Source organism: Anser brachyrhynchus (genome assembly GCF_964034855.1).
Source record: "Anser brachyrhynchus genome assembly, chromosome: 3".
NCBI classification, from domain to species: Eukaryota; Metazoa; Chordata; class Aves; order Anseriformes; family Anatidae; genus Anser; species Anser brachyrhynchus.
The window spans coordinates 25,858,627-25,880,814 of record NC_137696.1 but is presented as its reverse complement, the minus strand read 5'-3'; the positions used below and the strand labels follow the sequence as shown (position 1 = coordinate 25,880,814).

General features: G+C 35.8%; 1 long non-coding RNA gene across 1 annotated transcript; it reads left to right on the top strand.

The window, feature by feature from the left end:
- The first annotated feature begins 211 nt into the window (after positions 1-211).
- On the top strand, positions 212-4,222 carry LOC308193565. Its single transcript, XR_013949776.1, has 3 exons — positions 212-405; positions 779-1,240; positions 3,782-4,222. It is a non-coding gene; the product is annotated as an uncharacterized lncRNA (long non-coding RNA).
- Positions 4,223-22,188: the final 17,966 nt, after the last annotated feature.

The following is a 22,188-nucleotide window of genomic DNA, read 5'->3' as shown; positions in this document are numbered from 1 at the left end:
TTTCTTTGCACTGTGCTCCACTGGAATCAAAACAGCCATATATAGACTCTACTTCAGGAAAGTATTTACTCCTTTTCCACAATTTATCCCTTCTCATGACAGTAAAAGGAGATTAAGGCTCAATTGACTTCAGTGATACACAGCTGTGTGAGTTTTCTAATACTGCAATACAAATATCCTTCCGGCATGACACCTCTGAGGGTGTCTGTGTTCATTAGTCCTCTGTTTTGGGCAAAGTTAGCAGTCAAGGGCTCATGGTAACAATGTGATGGTTTTGTAATGTGCTTATATGCCTTCTAGAGATAGGCCAGAATTCACAACCTCACTTGGTTGACTCTAGTAGTAGAAATATAGTTACAGTAGAAATTGCCTAGAGAGATAAAGACCAAATTTGAGCTTGCTTAGGTAAGTTAAATGTTTAATCCATTATGTCTTCACAGAATGACCAAGCTGAAACTTTATTTGAAGAAAAGTATTTATTTTTATGATAACTGTAAACAGCCTACAGAGGAAGAGATTTGTTAGTCACGGTTAATTACCATGACTTCTTTTATTTTGCAAAAATGGATATTTGTTTGTATTTAAGAATGCTATTTTATCCTCATTTTGTAGATTATAGTGATTAATATTCAGCTGATGCAAGTATTCCATGGGCAAGGTTGGCTCATAGATCTAATACATTTTCTATCATTTGGTTTCTCTGTGTGCTTGTTCTTTAGTATTTTTCTAGATCTTTAGCGTTCTTGCCATAAGCAACATTATGATGATTTTGTTCCAGGTCAAAGAAACTCTGCTGGCAGCAGGAATTCTTCAAGGGATTCTTCAAGAACAGTCCCTGCTGAATTAAGACTTTTGCTAGGCTTCTTTCACGTAAATATGTGCACAAAATGAGCATAATATAGCATTGTGGTATGATTGCTCTCAGAAAAATTCTGAAATATGGTCTTTGCTTCAGACATCTGTTAATAATAAATATTATTTATTTTATATTTATTCACTAAATATATATTCATAACAATATTTATAGTCAACAAAGTTACTTTTCAAAGTGGCTCTCATGATACCAGTCCACAAAGTACTGAGAACTTTGACCTCTGTCTGTCAAATATCCCTCCTGTTATTACAAACAATCCTATGGAGGTCAACTTGATACGGCATTTCTTGGTGGATCAGAGATGTCCTGTTGGTTTTGGAAAGCCTGCATATCATCAGTTTCACCACACAAGATAATTTCTCTCAGGTAAGAGACCTCCTCTAGAGGTTACTTTAGAATTCCAGTCAGGATTTTTCCTCCTGCTCCCTTTTGTATCCCTTGTGCTTTCTAGGGACCACATCAAATAAGATGCTATCTTTTTCAGTCTTGACAGACCCCATGGTTTATAATGAGCCATGGAGAATCTAAACTTCTCAGGATTTTCTTCTGTTTCTAAAATCTCCATTTTATCTAAGAGCTAGAGTGAATCAAAACATTTACATTTTGCATAATGAAGAGAAGTAACTTCAGCTGTTTTCAGGTTTAATCTATTGTTGCTGGAGTGTTGCTTTTGGCAGTGAGATGTTTTCCCTCTGCTCATCACCTCCCTGCCCCCAACCTGCTCACAATTATTTGTGATTTTATTGGGGGCCATGATATAAATGAAATTTGGGAATCCAGCAAAAACAAATGGCTTTTTTTTTTTTTTTAAATCAGATAATTTTCCCAATCCAGTTCAGTGTTTTTTAAAAACACATTTTTATTATTTAAAACAGGAATTACTCAATTCCTTTAAAATTACAAAATTATAGAGTAGTTCTGAGGGCTTATTGCTGTTGCACTTGCACCATGTTTGTAAGCAATGAGTGCCAAAATGCAGTATAACTGGGCCTCTGCAATTTCCTGACAGGCCCAAGCTTTCAGGTTATTATTAAATGTCACTGCTTTTAGCTTGATGTGGGCAAAAGGTGTTGGGGTAAATTAAGTACAACAATCTCCTAGCTTCCTTTTCCTAGAGATGTTGCTAAGTTTTTTTTCTTCAACTTCCATGAGACCTGTAGGTGCTCAGAATATGGTCCAATCCAGCAAATCAATTTTCACTGTGCATCTGCCAAATATGTGGATATATGCATTAGATTTTGGCTGATGTCTCTATCTCAACATGAAAAATGTTAAAAATCACCCACCCTCCCTCAAAAAAAAAGTAGAAAAAAATAACACAGAAAAAAAGCTAATATTGGTTAAAATGTCAGTTGAATTAAATGAGATTGGTGTGATTTGTACCCATGAGGGGAGGAAAAAAAGCACAGCAGGTATGTTAGAGGTGCAAAAAAATATTGAGTTTCACACATAGCATGTAGGAGTTGACAAGTCTGCTGGCAGCTGCCTGGTCACAGGGGGCTGTGGGATCACAGGAAAATGCAGACAGTGCCTTGGTACTGAGAAATGGGAGAGAAACAGAGATACAGTAGGGCAATGGATATATCTCCTGACTTGTTAAACCTCAAATTGCTTTGGGCTTAATTCTGGGCTCCCAAAATTGGGAGAGACCAAAACAATAATTACTGAGAGAGTTAAAGCACAATGAAATTCCTCCCTTTCCATAGGTGTTACTTTGCAAGACAGTATCAGCCCCAAACTCATGGTAAATTGAGAAGCAGCAGCCAGGAAGAAGCAAAGGCAGAGTCATTGAAGCATTTGTCTGCTCAGACACCATGGCCAGTGAGAACTGGTGCATACACCTGTGTTAGGGAGAGCTGTGCTTCTTCTCCTGGGCTGGGAAAAAAACAGCCCCCCTTCTGCCTGCCTTCCCTGTAAAACCTATCTGCTATCACTTCACTTATTTCACTGTCTGACAAATACTATCTCTCTCTCCTCTTCCTTCTGCTGACATAATTTGTTAAAAATAGAGATAAACATATATTTTAGGTGCATTTGTGCATGTTGTTATGGCAATTACATGCATCTACTTGCACAGATCAGCATTTAACTTTTAAAGTGTTTTTCCTTTACATAAAGCTTTCTCATGAAGACTGATGTCAAAATTTCTTCTTTTCTGTCCATTATCTAGCCCTGTGCTAAACTCTGATTGATCACCTGGCCCTTCCTTACAACCAAATAATGGCTTCATTGTAGTGATGAATGCTATGCAGCATAAAGGCTATATATACTGGTAGCTGGTGAGACAAAGACACAATATAAATAAAAAATTAAATGCATAATCTCATTTTTTTTCAATATTAGTATGAAACTTGAGCAAGAGAACCAAAACATCAGAAAAATCAGTAAATGATCTTTATTGATAGCTAGAACTGCTGCATGTAGAAGTGGATTATTTGTTTTAACACAAAATAATTTACATTTCAAGGAAAAAAAAAAGTAAAAATATTTCAATCAGAAGCAGAAATATTTTTTCATGTCTTAATGATGAAATTTGTTAAGCTATGTTATTGATAATTTCTAGATGATGAAAGAAAGTATGCTATGGTAATTTTCAGTTTTGAACTATTATATTGTTTTTAAATACCTTTCAAAAATTTTATAAGTTTAATTGAAGTTCCTTTTTCTCTGCAAAACCAGATTTCATAGAAAATATTCTTACAATTAAATCTTATGCTATCTGAAGTTTTTGAACTTTTCCAAGTATTCAGTGTAATAGCTCGTGATCACAGCCTAACTCTCTCTTCAACTTCAAAATGAAGGAATAATTAGAAGTTTTACTGGTCAGTCACTGAACTGCAGTTCCCCCTAAATTCCTATCAGTATCTTCTTTTTTTTTCTTTTTTTTTTTTTTTCTCCAAATTACAGGTTTCTTCCTGCAATTTAAAGAATAATACCTTCCACAATTGCTTTTGATGAATTTCTGCTCTGCATCTCAGAAGATGATCCTGTATTTGTTCCTTTAACCTTGTAAAATGCCCAGAATTTCCAGTGGGTACTTCAGTGCTTATTTTATATAAATTGAAATAAACAAACTATTACGATAATGCTTATAATCATCATGATCTCAAAACTCTATCATTATTTATTGTTGTTTTTTGTTTGTTTGTACTCACCACAAGGAAAGGCTTCATTACCATCGGAACTACTTTGTGAGTAATTTGGGGGGGTGAAAGACCCCACCTCAGCACACCATTTGACCAACCACTTAGCTCTTTACATGCAGTCAAGTTTAAAAATAAGCTTTGCTGAACAGGGCTGTGATGAATCAAGCATGGTTTCCTCAGCCTGAAGATAACCAGTCAATACAACTCAACGGGGTGTTCTGGAGATAAGGCTCTGCCCAGGCTTTCCAGGAACCCACAGACAAGTTCTGGGGCTATGGGGCTTTCAGATGTCCTTCCCATAAACACTCAGCCTCGGTGTACATCCATGTGTCAGCCTGATCCAGGGCTGAGCCAGGCAATGGGGCTGCAAAGGGGTTGAAGCTGAACATTACTTTAGCCCACCTCACTTGGTAGGTGTGATTTTTGACCCTCAGAAAATATAAGACCTAGATATCAGGTTAAAATTTCTGGTTGGTGGTTGTGTGGGAAACCAGACTTCCTCCTGCTCTTTTCAGTGCCATTTTTTTCATAACCTTCTTAAGAGCAAACTCTCAGAAAAGACAGTATAAAGAGAGGTGTTCAAGGTGGGCAGCCACCCAACTGCACCTGCCTCACAAATCTGGCCTCACTGTTTCTATTTCAGCTAATGATTTCATACTTTAAAGCACCGTGATATCACATGGAGGGTTTTAACAGATTTGAATTCTGTTGAAATCTTTAGACTTATTCCACTTTTATGCCGAACACCAGAGAAGCTCCAGTTAATCTTCTTTAAGGCCCTATTCGCTTAATGGAAACGCTTAGCTGCATAATTGCTTTGAGCCTATTGCTATTCCAAAAGGAAAATATAATAATCTAATGGTATTGTCTCTATAAGCGAATGAGAATTTCAGGAGTGGATGTTGGTGCCACCCATGTGATCCGGAGAGGTTAATGCAGTTAAAGTTATTTCACAGTCCATTAAGGAGCTTACGGTGACCCATCGACCTTTGAGCCAACAACACGGAATCCATTATCATCACCACGGAGGAGCCGGGGCTCTGCCGGCTCGACAATGGGCCCAGGAAATCCCAAGTTAGTACTTAGTCTAAAAAAATGCACTTTTCTTTCTGCTTCTTGGGTATGGCTATTAATACACCCTCCCATAATTTGTAACATTAACATTGCTGAAGGTACAGAAAAGGACATTGAAATGAAGACGTCAAAACTGCTGACTTGGTTCCGTGTATGATAATATTGGCTACATACTGAAATGGTGGATATAGAACAGGACAGATCAAGATGAAGAAAGTCAAGGAACTCAGGGAAATCTAATGATAAATTGCTGAAGTCTCTGAAGCTCATTTAAGCAAATAACATATTTCATTTGCATTTCTTGTTGCCTTGTTTGTTTGTTTGTTTGTTTTAATTTATTATTATTATTATTATTACTATTATTTTAAAGATTCTTTATCTGAAGTAGAAATTTTGGGGGAAAAAGACATTAGGAGTTTGCAGTGTGCAGCACAGCTATGTTTTTGTTCTGCAAATGTACTTAATTCCTATTCCTTTTTTTAAACATTTGCTATTTTTTACTATAACTATTTTATGAAAACACTGCTAATTCTCTGCTGCAGGAGATATATGCATAAGTATGTTTAATAATGTTAAAATATATACACATTTTGCAAGGTACAAAGGAATTTTCAAAAAATAATGTAATTCACACAAAAAACAGAGATTTGTGGTGCCAGGATAGAAAAAGAAATTGATTTTAAAAGCCTTAACTTTAATAATAAAATGTTACAGATTTTACTCAATGTTGCAGTCCTCCACATTGCTTAACAGGATTAATAAAAATAATCAGATTATATGTTATGTACTTACTCTTGTGTCACTCTTTATAAAAATATTATTAAATTCTAATATGGAAAATACTGGTCCTAAAGTTCCAAAACATTAAATAATTATTTAGTTTTTAATTTGAAAATATGGACATCAATATTATAAGTGCATTTGGTATGCTTGGAGACAAAAAGAGAAAGACAAATCTTTCTAAAACACCTACAGGTAAGGATCACAGCACTGGAAAGTTGGTCAGTGTCCCTGATACTTCAGGACCCATTTTAACTAATTAAAAAACAAGATTACCACAGCTTTACCTCTCAAAGTGCCTTCAGTAAGGTAGTAATGACAGAGAAAATATATGTACAGCCATATTATTTTCAAGAATGCAAAGTAATGACACTTTTTCATAGCTGACTGTCTGCTCAAATAATTGGAACCAGGGTTATGTCTTCTTGATTACTCTAAAGAAAGAATAGTGTTGTTCTGACAATATTTTTTAACCACAGCACTTAAGCTGAATTTTGAGTCTTTATTATGGAAAGCTTTAACAAGGTATTCTGAGTATCTCTGGTACAAAACACAATTAAAACTTGCATTTATTCTAATTTGCTGTATCATTCCTTTACAGATATGAAAATAGTACACTGAGGCTGGATTATGTAGAAGTGGTTATTGGAAACATAACAAGATGTTTTGTAAAATTCCAGAACAAGGTGTGTTAGCAGACTACCACTTCTCTTTTTTCACCTCACTGAAAAAATAAAATTAGATAAATGACTATTAAATGATAGAGATAAATTTTCTTTGACTATTTAGCAAACATAAAAGTAGGGGACAAATCTGTGCAACAGTTAGTGGGCTTTGCATTACTGCAAATGTTAAAATAGTGTAATAGTGTGGGTATTTTTGTTTGCTTGTTGATGTCGTCATTGTTAGTTCACCACAGAGATGGACAGGTTACAATTTTTTTTTTTTTTTTTAGAAATCATTGTGGTAACATTGTCATTAGCTAAATAATTCGGTATGTAGTTATAGTGAGAGCAGAAAAAAAAGGGTACTAAATGATAACAAGACTTAAAAGATATTTTCTGAGATATGTGTTATTTTAGAAAACTGGTGAAGTCATCAGGTTTTTATTTGGGAAGAATAGCATACTGGCATTTTTTTTTTCTATTTCAAGACCTTATTTTTAATGATGAAGGGATAATTTCGTTAATTCTTATCCCCAATTTCTACAGCAGTTTGCAACCTAACTGAGCCCCAGTCCTCTCTCTCTGTCTCACACACAGGCACTCTCAAACACATTTACAGAGTAGCAATTATTGAGAAAGTAGCCAGGGTAAACGTAGGTGGATATAATAATATAATACAAGTAATTAATCATGGGGTGTAGGATTCATTATGTCAACAAACTAGATGAAACCTCCTTGAGAATGTGATATAAAACAATACGTAAGAATGGTTTCTTTAAAGTGACAGGAAGAGATAATCAATCACAAAACTGTCTGACAAAGAAACATATCTACAAAACTGGAATATTTGGGACCAGGAAGTGTTAATACCGGTACTAAAAAATAAGATACCTTTCATAATGTTCTTCTGCAAATGTTATTAATCAATGGTATATCAAAATATCAAATATTTTATTGCATCTTTTAGGTGAAGGAATTAAACAAATTTTTTCATTCTTTTTTTAGATATAATTTTTCCTGAGGACTTGATATTCAAGAATACAGGGAAAGGTATAAAAAATGAAAGCATTCCTGAAAAATATATAATTTGGAATATCAACAGAAAAAATAATAACATAGATGCATGCATAAGATGTGCCATCACCAGACACTGGCAACAAACAGAAGCTGTGCTTTCTATTTGGAAATCATGTGTCAGACTACAAACCTCAGGCAAAAGTTAGAAACAACTCGATGGTGAAATAACAACAGAAGAGTGAAAATCTTTGGACATAAATGGAGCTCCAAAGTGTCTCAGCTTTCAGTAGCCAAAAATAAACTGATTCTTGGCTGAAAGACATAAGTGCTATCGTGAAATTGATATCCCTCCTTGGCTTATTCCCAGACAATATGTTGCCTTTCTGGGGGCTGATCAATGTGATTGATGTGATGTGTGAAATCCAGGAGGGAGCTCCCCTTTAATCAAACGCACTGTCCTCCACTGATAGGCAGCTGTGGACTAACATGTTCTTTCAGCTCACTCCCTCTGCCTTGCCTTAGTATAGAGTCAAATAAAAAAAAGGACAAGAGGGGAGAGGAAAACAAACTGCCTGACAGGACATGAGAGGGCAGCAACTGAGCAGTGTATTTGGTCCTTAAAAAAGAAAAGGCTGAGACTCCCCATGCAACACCAGGGCTGACTCACAAAAGGCAGCCCTCCTGCAAAGCTTCATCTCCAGGGCAGCGAAGAAGTTGTCTCTCTCAGAACAGCCCCAATGCCCCCGTTGTTGAAGTATCCTCAGCATCGCTCCCCTTTCATCTCCTCGATGTCAATATTGATCTGATCTCATTATCGTGCTTTGGGCTGGCACTGAGGTAAAATAATTAGAGCTAAAAATACCATAAAAGGTTCTTGGATGTTGCTTTACTCATTTAGACATGATGTAATTATCTGTGTGAAGAATCTTAAATACTGACCCGTTCTAATTTTACACGTCACTGGCTTATGCTCCTATAGGTCTTTCTTCTGCTCATACAACAAAAGACTTGCTGTACGTGTCCAACTGATGTTGTTTTTACACTTCAGGCAGGACATCCTTTACAGTCAGGTGGTTAATTAAATTGGTAATACTTCTCTAGGATGTGGAATTAATTAAATTGATTTAGCTTAAAAGATTAACATTAAAGTATGATTTTTCTTTTTTTAAAGACTTATCATTGTAAAGATTTCAGAGGTACAAATCTCATTTGGTTAACTTTTCCACAATTTGCTGTATTATTGTAACACTTTCATAACCTATCTTGTTGCCAGATTGCCAGCTAATTACGTCATAAACAATCAGCTAAAAAAGTGCAGCCAGCCTTTCCATGGAAAATGAATATGGTTTTAAAGCTAACCCAAGATATATATATATACTTCTCTTTGAGAAATATAATGAGGAAAAAAGCTTTACAATGTAGATGCAAACATGCTGTTGAATCCAAAGTTGCAGTAGCCAGAGAAAATACGGTTAGAAGAATACCCATAATAGGTAGGTAAATAAAACTCAGTCTAGCAAATCTTTTAGATGCTTCCTGAGGTTGTGTGTGAACAACCTCACAGAGTCTGTCACTAATCATAGACAACATCTTAGTGTCTTAAAAAAACGAATTTACAGAGACAAATTTCTTTCTTCACTGAATTTGGGTATTGTGCTTTGACACTGAAGGAATAAAGGCTTTGTTTGGTCCCTCTATTCTAATGTCACAACTGCTACCTGATTGTAGGTTTTATCTAATTGGCATTGTAGTCCAGAGTTGAAAGCCTGGAGGACATGCCAGGAGTATTAAACCCCGAAAACCACAAATGATTTAGGGGAATCCAAGAGCGTACAAGTAGGCATCCCTGCAAGAAGATCTATACCTTTCTCTTTTGGCTTTTTGAATACCAAGGATGTATTTTATTTGCATCAACCAAAATCATTCCTTGTTAGATAGTAGACAACAATTTTTGTTACAGAAATACACCAGAGAGAATTGAAAACTTAATTCTGTTTCCCTTGTTTCCACGCTACAAAAATAAACCATCATTTCAGACTTAGGCAACATTACACAACAAATTCACATTGAACAAGAAGAAAAGATCCATAGGGTAACTGTAAATGCCAAGAAGGTAGAGTTATTCAGGTTGTTATAAATAACATGACTTCTTTAAAATTGTAATTGATAAAGCAGCACAATATTATATGAAACAAATTCACACGTGTTTAGGAAAATGTATATGGTGAATATAAAACAAACAAACAAAAACAACACCATGCACCACAACAAGAACCACCACCAGCAAAACAAAAACAAACAAACAAAGAAAACAATAGACATCTTATCTATTCTGCCACTGTAAAAACACATACTTGCCTTGTATATGGATGTAGATACACATGGAAATTTCCATTTGTACATCCACACAACATCCCTGTAAAAACCAATTTCAAAGGTCTTAGTTACACCAATATTTTTCTAAATCCAAAATAATTCCATTGTTTTTCTGAGGTCCAGAACATTCTTCTCCCCCTCCCCCTCCTCTGCCCTTCTTTGGCATTCAATAATCTTTTGTTTAATTTCTGTCTTTTTTAATAGAAACAAGACTGGTGGTATTTCTTATCATTTTCTTTCATCGTTATATAGTGAAAAACTGCAGAAATATCTGACTTCCAAGATGCTGGCTGCCAAAGCTAGGATTCTCATCCTCCCTATGAAAAATGTCCTTTCCACAGGACATCCTGCTGCATCCTAAAACACAAGGAGGGATTAACGAGTGTAATACTCCTCCACTGATCTTTTATTCCTGCTCCACTTTGCCATGCAGGTCCTCTCCTTTGAAGTCTCTCTCTCTCTCTCATGGCACAGTTCTTGTGGTGATGAACTGTGAATATCTCTGAGAAGTATAAGAAGCTAAAGGCATGAAATAAGGCTTCAGTCACGCTAGAGACAACTGTCTCTGGGATGTCATTCCAAAAATACTTAACCAGAAGTTGCCATGGAAATTAACCAAAGCTAAAACACTGCTTGTCTTAAGCTGTAGCATTATTTGAAGACAATCAGAACACAGAAGGGCAGATTTGTGTCTTAATTCACATTGAGTCATGATCTAGAAATGTTCATTTCTATCAAAGGAAAGTTGTAGTATAAATATTGTCTCCAAATCATAATCTCTGGTGTGCATGAAGATTTATTTTGACATCAGTGAATTACACTATGTGATCACCCTTACTTTTAATAGCATAAAACACAAGTAGTAATCATTTCAAATTTGAGTCAGTTCACTAAAGCAAGTTATCAGTGAATGCATATTGGTAGTAATGCTCAAAGTAATGCTGGTGCACATTCACTGAATATGCCTTCAGAATGAATATCTCACTAAATACATTTTCATTGGAGTCACACTGAAAGATTTCACACTCTGATCTCAGTTCGGCCACTGCAGTGAGTTCTGCAGATAATGTCTAATGCACAAAGACTGAACAATGGGTAGACTGCCAAATTCTTATTTGTCCTTCACATGAAGACCATATTGACTGTTTCAAAAACTCTTTGTATGAGCCATTATTTTCAAATTGTTTCCCAACTTATACTGCAATTGAAAATTGGACAGCTCTTCAATTGTTCCTGCATTCCAATTGATTACCAATACAGGTTTTCAGAATTAAGAATATTGCTCTATTCTTTTCCACAGCATCATGTTGACTTTGTGTTGTGGTCATTTAAATATTGCTGTACAGTTTGGGTTGGACTCTAGTGTTAAGTTAACAGAAGGGAGAATCAATTAGATTTATTATCTCTAAACTGTACACTAAGTGATAAGACAACCCCTACACATAATGTAACATTCATTTTCAAGGACTTCTATAGTTGTACAGTTTTAGTAGTGACTTATGGTGTCATGTACAACAATGGAAACAATTCTACTGAATGGAATCGAAATGACCATAGTGTGGAGAAAATAGAGAAGGCAGTAGGTGGAAGCCCTCACTTGTGATATTCATGAGTAGCTTACAAATATCTTTTTATGGATGACATCTAAGTTCTAAGTTACAGCCCAGAGGCTGAGTCTGGACAGGAGAGGTAGCTCAGCCTTTTCCCAGCCTTCTTGAGCTTTCCTGGCTTCCTCTTGTCCAGAAATCTACTTTTATTCTTTAGTGCTACTTCAGATTTAAAACTGCCTCTAAACTTCTTTAACTCCCACTAAAACCAGACTCTAACTGGTTTTAGTAGGAATCTTCTGTGAGTAAAAATGACCAGAAGATGTGGTAGAAATGCAGGTTAATGCTCTTGCACCCTTTTAAAGAACTGTCTCATGAAGAATGAGTGCTGTGGATTGCTCCAAAGTCACCTGAAGTTGAACTGAGTCATTTTCTGATATCAGTGTACTTTGGCTCACAATGAACGTGGTTGTATTCATTGACAAACAACTGTTACACATACAAAAAAATCTGGCTTCTCAACTGAAAAGTAGAAGGAGCACTCCTTCTTTCTTTAGTCAACATTAGAGATTTTCCTTCATTCAGTCCCACTGCAGATATTCAAATTGATGGGATAGCATTTTGGGAAAGGTCATATATACAAAGGACAGAGAGCTTGATCCATCCCCCACAGAATCACTGGAAAGTTTCCTACTGGTTTGAATGAGAGTAAGACTGCACCCATAGTTCTTTTAATCTTTGCTTGTAATTCTTCAGAGTCAAGCAAGTGTTCTGCGTTCAATGACTTTGAAAAAAGAGAGGACCAGTCCTCTGAATAAATTATTCAAAATCAACCTTGGAAATATCTCCCTGTCTAAAATATACTTATACCACTGGCTTCTTTTGAAAGAAGGTAAGGAATCAGTTTCACAGTAAATGATTTTCATGTCCATTAACTTCTCTTAATATGTTCCTTCTTCAATTTTTTCAACGTGACATAACCTCATCTAATACTAGTTCAAGAATATCCCCTTGCATTTCATGAGTTTTGTGGCATGTACAGCTCATCCAATAGTCTATTGATTTGTATGTTGTATGTAGGTATTCAAAATGAATTTGCCAATTTTGCATCCTTAGAGCTGAGACATCTAAAGGGCCAAGTAAGTACCCAATATGCCATGGAAAGTTAAGGCTCCCTCTGGATGTAATAGGCATACAGTTTCCTGAGTGTTAGATTCCCCAGTGAGTGTTCATCTGCTGCCTGTTCATGACACATATTGTCTAATTAACATGTAAGAATTACTTTACCACTACAGTTGTGAATAATGCAAGTTGGAAAAATGTGGCATCTTTCTGAAGCTGTACCATTTCTTTCAGATATTTATTCTACTTCATTTGACAAGTCATGAATCTAAAAATTTTAATATCTAAACTGGACACCTCTGCAAGAGTCCCATACTGCTCCAGAAAATGGTGCCAGAAATTTAGGCAATGCTACCTTTTTTCCACAGATGATATAATGCTTGAAGAGAATGACATTGTGCTGCTGAGGATGCCAGCTTTTGTGTCTGTTCAGCGGTCAAAGTCCTGGACAGTTTTAGCTCTTGAAGTTCCTTATATTCTCTGCAGTATCAGCCTTACCTGTGTAGCTATAGATCTCTCCTTAATAGTCTCTGTATTATATTCTTATTAATATCCTTATCATTCACCTATTATAGTCACACTGCAGTCTCTAATTTTCACTGCCTGTGCTTAACTTTTTCTCTAACTGGTGATTTTAATTAATTAACAATTTGAAAAGGCAGGTGAATTTTTAGGGAAGCCCTGCAGTTCATAATGTAATCCATTTCTTATTTCAGTCAGAAGGAAATATTCTGTACCATCTTGCATAGGTGGTGGATCCAGTCCTATATGCAGTCATTCAGGCACTATCTGATTAGACACACATTTACCAAGGTCCATGATTGCCTGCATTCCTAACAGGTCATAAGCTCAAAGGTGTTATACTCTGACACTGTTTCTGCAATACAAAGTAATCCACTGAGAAATGTTGCAATGGCAATGATTCTTTGAAGCATTTTTAGATGAAAAGTGGTTAAAAGTGTTAGAAAATATTATGTAGGTAGATCACACCCTGGCTTTAATATCTCAGTGAAACCTGATATGAACATAGGGCTTAAAAACACAACATGAAATTTTTAGATATATTATAGAAATGTTATATTCCAAAAACCCATAGTGTGCACTAAAAAAAAAAAATAATAAAAAAATAAAAAGGAAAATAAGCATAAAATTAATTCACAATTTCTCTTAAATGGAATATTCTATGCTGAAAGCATCAGCTTAGTATTGAGTATTTCCATTGATAACTACTGAATTTTAAAATATTTATATAATAATAGAACTTCGCAAACTACCATACTTTAAGAGCATACAGTACTCATAAAAGTAATTTTCTGTCCATATTTGCTCATTCTCAAATCAGGCTGCAGTTTCACAAGACAGATGAACCATGCCACCTGGAACCCCAACTTCTCCTCTAGTTGGATGGCAGATTCACTCTGCACTGTCCAAACTGGGAGAAGTGTCCTTGAAAGCAACAAGGAGGATGAAAGAAGAAAGATCTCATTCATCTTGATGACTCACTCTTCTTGACAGTAGGTGTGTCTGAGACCCAAACAGGACAAGCAAGGAAGTAAAGCCACATAAATTTATCCCACATCCAATCCCAAAGATCTACTTCAGGAAAGAAAAAATTCATTTAAATTAATTCATTTGACACCAGAAAGCAGAGTGGACGCCAGAAGGGTTTATATCTATTCTCATTCCATGGCTGTCCTGGGACTAGGAGCACCTAAAATCTTTCACCAGCAACTGGTCAGTAGAGCCAGTTGCCCTCAGCTAGTCTTGAGACTTCAGTGGTTTATGTGGCTACAGACATGTCTATTCTAAATGAAAAGGAAGCTTAAAATTTGAAGAAATTAATTAGATTTAAGAGCTTCTATGATATTACAATTTGAGCAGGTATTTCCGAAAAATCTCAATTTTTGATGTAGGTCCCTAATATGGCAGTGATGTGGCAGACCAGAATAATAACCTTTATCAACTCAGCACTTGTGATCTTGTTGGCTGTGAGGGTTGTATGGTGTCACTCTGCTGAATTGCTAGAGGTTAATTCTGATGAGAAAACATGACTAAAAGTGGAAATATTTTACATCACAAGATAACTCAAAGTGAAACTCTTCAAATACTGTGCTTTAAAAATAAATTTCTCAAAAGGTTTTTAAATCCTGCAGTTTGATATTAGACAACATTGTACCATGATATTTCACACTGCCATTCTTACACTTCTAGATTGCAATAATCTAAATGGTAAAGCTGTGTCTGTAATAGTTGAAAGTCAGTTGGATCAAGTCAGTTCTCTCAAGTGAATCCATGTATAGTGATTTACATCACAGTTCATCTGATTAGTCTCATAAGAGAGGTGGCAGCTTTAATAAAAGCCTCACTTCAAAAAAGCACACCAATTTATTGTTATCTTCAATATTTTGTGAAAACAAGAAAGACTTGAAGGCAGGTAGCTTTAATGCACCTATTGATTTCCTTTATTTAAAATATTAATGAACTGACTAAAACAAGTTATGTTAAAAAAATATATCAGATTTAAACAACATACATGATGTTTTCTACATGATCCCAAGTGTTTATATATTAAAAACCAAATTAAAACTGATTAGTTGATAATGACTGCAGATGCTGACCTTTGGAAAGATTTATTAGTCCTGCAAACTGTGAACTGGGCTACCTGCTCATTCTGACCTTGATGCAAGAACAGAAACAGCGAATGGTAGATTTAACCCTTGCTGATTCTAAAAATAAATTTCTGTTAAAAGAAACATGAGTTGTACTTAAACAGAAGAGCTTCTAGGCTGTGAATATTAATTCAAGTTCAATTTTTATTTTTATTTTTTAAACGAGCTTATCCATGGGAAACAAATGTATGTCCTGCATCTCCCTGGTTCTTTGCTAATGAATATATTTTTAGTCAATATAAAAGATATGGGGGAACATTTTATTTTACAGTCTGTACAGCTGCACTTAATTTCCATTCAGTAGCAAAGAAAGCTGAATGCGTGTCATACAAAAAAGCTACCACAGCCTTGCTTCAGTCATATGATTGGTCTCATTCACTGTCCGTTGTAGACAGCATGAATATTACCATTGACTTCAGTATGTGCATGCACAGGTCTTAGATATGGAGAAAGCTATAACTTGAAAGCAGACATTTATCAAGTTAAAAAGTCAATAAGAATTGTAAATATATGAGAAAATGATTTAATTGCAATTTAGGTTTAAATAATGATGATAACTGTAACTGCTTTAGCTTACTTTTTATTTATTTATAGTAACTTGTTTTCAGGAGCCCGTTAATAACTCTTTTTAAGCTCACAATTCATGCCTATTGACTTTAATAAAGCCCATTACAATACTGATAGACTCTGCCTTCAACAGATACTGTATGGCTTACTAAACTAACACCTAAACATCAGTAATTATTCCTGTGCTTTTAAGGATAAAGCAGTAAAATATGAACTGTCTGGTAAATGGATTCAGATCAGTGGCAACTGGTTACACGAGTTAATCTTAGCTAGTAAGGGAGAAATAAGAAAAAGGGTGGGAGAGAAACTGTTTGTTGCTTTATTTTTTTTCCCCCTTTTTTTTTTTTTTTTTTAACCACCCTGTGATCTACACTGCAATCTGTTTTGTCTGTTGCTTCTGACAGTATCACAGGGAACCTCGCTTGGTTAGATTGATTGGTACCTCCAACTTAGCCGTTTCCTTGCAGAATGGCTGCCTTTTTTTGCCTAATGATGTTACATTTGTCCTGCAGATGATGTAGAGCATGCTGCAGAGGATGAACAGCTCTGCTCTGATCACTCCTTACTTGGCAAGTACTCACGCTTCACACCAACACTCCTCAGCACCATTAATATTATATATAGATACCCTTGTCACAGATTTACATTCGGTGATCCGAAATCAGGACAGGAAGGGTGAAGTGTGCGGGGGGTGTGTGGGTGAGGAGGTGATCTGATTTATTGTAAGGAATGTTGGTGAATAAAAAGGAAGTGATCAAATTTATATTAATGTCTTGACCTATATTCTCAATGCTGCTTTTTTCACTGCTCAACCCCAAAGTGTCTTTCCTCCTGCAACAGATTTCAAAAAGATTTTAAAAACATGATGGTTCTGCGTCTAGATATACATTTACTTGCAATAAAATCTTTGAGATCACAATTTTGTGCATCAGAGACGTCCCAGACCCTGAGGAGAATAATTAGTTGTGAAGTAGAGACCAGGCTCTCAGTCTCTAAAGCAGTAGGTGCATGAAATGCACATACACAACTGGAACCCCAAGCACTGAAAATTAAAAACACAGAGATGGGTTGTAATGTTACCTCCTTTTATGTACACATCCATAGATTCTATGTTGAAGACTTGCTTGAAAGTTCATCAGAGAAAAACTTGGGCATACACCTTACAAAGGAAATATCAGGCCATTCACAAATGTGCCATGAAGATGGTAAATCAAAGAACTCAATCTTAGAACAGCAGGAATAAGATTACTTACAATCTAACATTAGTGTGTTTTATTTATGCCTCCTAATGTTTAATTATTTAGCACAATACGTTTTTCATCTGATCTCTTTCTTTGTTCAGAGCATAAGGAAACCTGCTCTGGTGATGTATCAGGGTGTTGTATAACAGGAGACCTTTTCCAGAAGAATGCCATCTTTGTTTTTCAGAGGAACTAGAGAAAGGAGGCAGAGGGTTTCCTGAAGCTTCTTATGTGGTATTTACGAAGTCATATACATTCCTGTACTGATTTCTTAGTAACTCCCTTGAGGTTTGGGAGTCAAGCTGCTAAACAGGGAGAAAACACAATATTTTGAATATCTGTGCGTTTCCTCTGCCTATGACTGCAGTGGAGATAATAAAGCCATCTTAGAAGCAGCATGACATATAGCAAAAGTGTTAAGTGCTGTTTTCTACATCTTTAAGTACGAGTAATAATAATAATAATAATAATAATAATAATAATAATTTAAAATAATAGTTGTGAATTGAGAAATTGAAAATTTTCAATATGTACAGAACAGGATGCTTCATTTATGACTTTCATTTCTTTCTTCCTTCCTTCCTTCCTTCCTTCCTTCCTTCCTTGCTTTCTTTCTTTTTCTTTCTTTCTTTCTTTCTTATTGTAAAAAAATTTAAACTTGTTTCTGGGTTATGCATTATTTCAAAGTTAGAGGAACGGTTTCACATAGAAAGTACTGAAATGAAATAATGTGTTTTTAAAGATCTGTTGTTGATCCAGAGAATATTGAAATGCACTATTTTATCTATGTGTTTTAAGAGGAATTTTTATTCACCTTTACTTTTTGGCTGTAGCAACTGTCTGAAATTGTTATAAATTGTCAAAATATTTTTTTTTTGGCACCAGGAAGCTGTGTCTTTCAGTACAGAAAAATGTTCTGATTGTTGCTCTGCTCTACCTGAGCATGGAACTGTAATAAGAGAAATAGAATATAGAAGCAGCCTGAATAGTTCTTGTTATATTGAAGGCTGTGTGTGACTCAGGCACTATAGAAGAACTTGAACCCACAGTCAGTGCAATATTACAATGAAGTGATAAGTAAAAAAACACTATTATGAGTACTGCGCACTGACCCAGGAAGCTAAGCTCTCTCTCCTACTCACCTCAAGTGGCTGGTCAGCAGTAAGTTAATGATCTCAATACTTTTCAAAAGCATATTCAAATAAGTCATTTACAGTTTATTAAATATGTGCTCTTAGTACTTGAAACACACAGCTTTGTAAGAATGGTTTGAGATACCTGATCTAAAACCCAGCCTGCACAAAACATTGCTCTGTTTTCCTGTTCTGACAAAAAGGAATTTTGCTATTTTGTCACTGTTCTGAAAAGATTTAGCAAGATGGTGTTTTCCAGTTTTGGTTAATAGAGCCATGACACTTATCTAATGACTTTGATCATTTTGGCACTGACATCTCTGATTTCTAGCTCAGAAAATCTATCCGTATTCATACATTTGAAATTTTCAGATTTGAGAAATATGAAAACTAAAAAATACTAATGCTCCAAACGTGAATTTTTATGTGTTCATTCACATCTATATTTATTGTCAATAATTGACCAAAGCACCAAGCAAAAATTAATACCAGCTGATTACCATTAGTGAAGCTAGTCATGAACTAATACAACATAATGACTCATTGCAATTATAAAGTTTTAGTTTTCTTATAAAATGCTTTAAAATTACTTATGTTAATTTAGCTACAAGGCTAACGTACTGAGCAGGAAATTATGCTGTATTAATTTCAGCACTTACCACTCTTAGCCAATCATATCACTATTCTTCTTCCCATTTTGTAATTATCATTAATTACCAGTTTATAATAAGTTTATTCAGTTAATTCAGTGCTGTTCATGCCCTGAAGCATAGACCAATACCAGTATCATTTGAACCTGTGACTAATTGGAAAATTGTAGTACCATTATGTAACTTGTTCTATAAATGATTTCACCTTTACAGGTAACCCAAGACTTTTTTTTTTTTTTTTTTTTTAATTCTGAACAAAAAAGACAGACATTTCTGTTTAGTTCTCTTGAAGTTTGTCACCTCAAGGTTTTTTTAGGGTTTTATTTTGAAACAAAATGTTTATCAACAATAAGAAATTAAAATAGAGTAAGTTAGTACAATCTAAGTTAACTGAAATATAAAAATAAGAACCAAATACATGTTGCTGACAGACTTTACCTCATAGAATTGAGGGTAATTTCTTTATCTGCATCCGTAATAGAAAAACCTGAAGACACAGACATCTGAAGGTAAAATTTGTGTGTAAGGCTTCCAGGTAACAACAAACATTTTTTACTGGATAATCTCTTCTTGTACCATCTTAAAGGGGACTAGACAATTTAATTGGTCAAGTACTGTAAATAATGATATTATAGTGCACATAAAGGATAGGTTTTCTTCTGCTTATGGTCTCTTTAAAAAATATTTAAAGAGATTCTTTAAGCATTATTTCTAACAGTAATGTTGTAAGTTGAGGTGGAATTTTGGTTATGATTTAAAAGCTCAACTTTATAAAGGAATACTTACACAATAATATTACTAAATTCTAGCCCTTTCAGTAGGAATAGTGATTTGGCTCAAGTGCACGTATGATATGTTCACATGTTTTTCGTATGGATTAATTATATGATGCTTAACTAGAGAGTTCGTTGCAATAGAATTTCTTTTCCACATTTCAGGAGTTGGGAATCCTTTCCATTTTATAAGAGGTACATGAGATCACACTCTCAGCTTAGTTGATTCCTCAACCATTCCTCAGCAAGTCCACCTAAACATTACACTTCTAATGCTCTGCAATGCAAATAATACTCCTTTCAGTACTTCATTCAAAGAAAGCAGGTTTGTCTTGCAACAAGTATCCACAGTCTCAAAGTCCCATTGTAGCAATGAATTCTTAGCCAGGAGATGGCTTGTCCTTCAGTCACTTTCACTGTACATTAAAAGGATATGCACAGGGATTTAGATATTCCAGGCAGATATTCAAATAGATGTTTAGGCCATATTTACAGCTGACTGTCAAAATTCTCAAAAACTATCAAAATTATGACTGAAAACTAGCAGAACTGAGTGACCATCCTTCATGCAGATCAGTTAATAGTCATTGTAACTGCTATCCCAGGCATCTTGAGTGTCTCACCTCATAACTTCCAACCCATTTGGTTAAGAACCTGTGACTTCTGAATTTCCATTGCTGGTGGTAAATTTCATGGGATAAAGTGGGTCTGCAGGAGTTTGCAGATTCTATGCAGCCTTATGAAACAGAGGCAACTGCCTTACTCTTTTCTCCCTGCTTTTGCCCTTCTAACTTTCTATGGTCATATCTTGGAAGTAAGGGGAGAAGAAAGATTTTCAGGAATTCTTGACAGTTGCACTTGAAACAATAAGCAGAAAAGCAAGATTCACAGTGAGCCCACAGGTGGGCTCAGAAGAATAAGCATGAGGAGACTACTGGGTGAGAAACCTATGTCAAAGATCTGAATGACAGCCTTCACTTTTGGTTTATTCCACCCCGTGCAACTTGCACAACAAGTTAGGAGACCCTTCTGGAACAAATGAATATACCATTGTTTCTGTACATTTTTGTACAACACTGTTTTCTTCCCTACCCCAGCTCATTCATCTTTGCATTCATCGTTGACACAAACTAACTCCACTTTCTGTCTCATTTTGAGACAAGAATGAAAAGTGCTCTTTTCAGAAATACTCTGCCCACCTGGTGGGTGTTCCCTTTTCATAGTTGTAAGGGATCCCCCTCGAATCTACTTGCACTGTCTTCTTACTGTTGTCCTGATGTTCCCCATCTGCAGCCAGGCAGAGAGCCAGAGCAATTCAGGAGGATGATGACATTAAGAAAATGCTAACTTCCTAGAAATCCTTATAGGGCACCCACACTCTGCAGCTGTGCAAATACTTTTTAAAAAAAAATTTATATCACTTCTCAAAAAAAAAAAGAAAAAAGAAAAAAAAGTCTAGACCATGCATATAAATTATTTTCAAAAAGCAAAAAATGGAGTAAATCTCCAGGAATTTCACATGCCTGACTGTTTTGACTTACCAATTCACTGTTTCATCTGTTGCAATTACTTTCTCTCCTGTGCAACTAGAGCTGCTAGCTGTGTTCACAATGTCAGTGACCCAAGCAACACGTGCAGGCAGCTGTCTTCTGTCTTCAGCCTTTGGTGAAGGAGGAACCCGAAGGTACATTGAGGAATAGATAGATGAGGTACTAAACAACAGTCCTTTCCTTTGGGTGCCACATGAGACACACCATAAATTGTCTAATGTACAATCTAGCTTCATATAACCCTTACCGAACTCATGCTTCTTTCTTCCTCTCAGACCCCTCAAAATATGGATAACTGAATGATAACACTGTATATTAGTGGAGACAGTGCCATGTCAAAGGTGGTTTACTGGCCTGTTTTTCTCTGTGTGGCTTCTGATGATAGGGTTATGGTTGAACCCATGAAGACAGTCCCTTATCTGTACTTTTAGATTCTTTCAATGTTTCAGAGGTCAAAATGAAGGCCTGGTTTTGGCTCCCATAAGCTTAGGTTAGGCAATCCTGTGAACACTTGGGGGTATGTAGGTCCATCGGCTTACTGGTTCCTGACCTACCAAATACGTGATGCAATTCTTGATACTATTGTCACTAGTGTAGCAGTACCTTAAAGCCAGCCGTTTCAGCTTTGTAAATAAATACGGCACAGTTAACGTAGGAGTACAGTGATTGACAAGGCGAGGTGTTTCTTCCTTCTCAGCTTGATAACTTACTTCTAGCTAGTATCTGTCAAAGACTGGCCACAGAATAAACCCTGGAACCACTAAACCAGTCTTGCAGGACCTGGAAATAGGTAGCCTTCTGTGTTTTAAAACTGACTGACTCATTTGCCATTTTTTATGAAGTCAGCTTGTGCCAGCTCTACTGCTTCTTAATCACACTGCTGTTGGGAAATTTTCCTGGCAGAAAAAAACACAGAGAAGAGCACAGCAAATGACAGATATCACCTTGGGCATCATCATCTTTAGGTGGTATCCAACTATGTTCATACCATGAATAGGATGCAA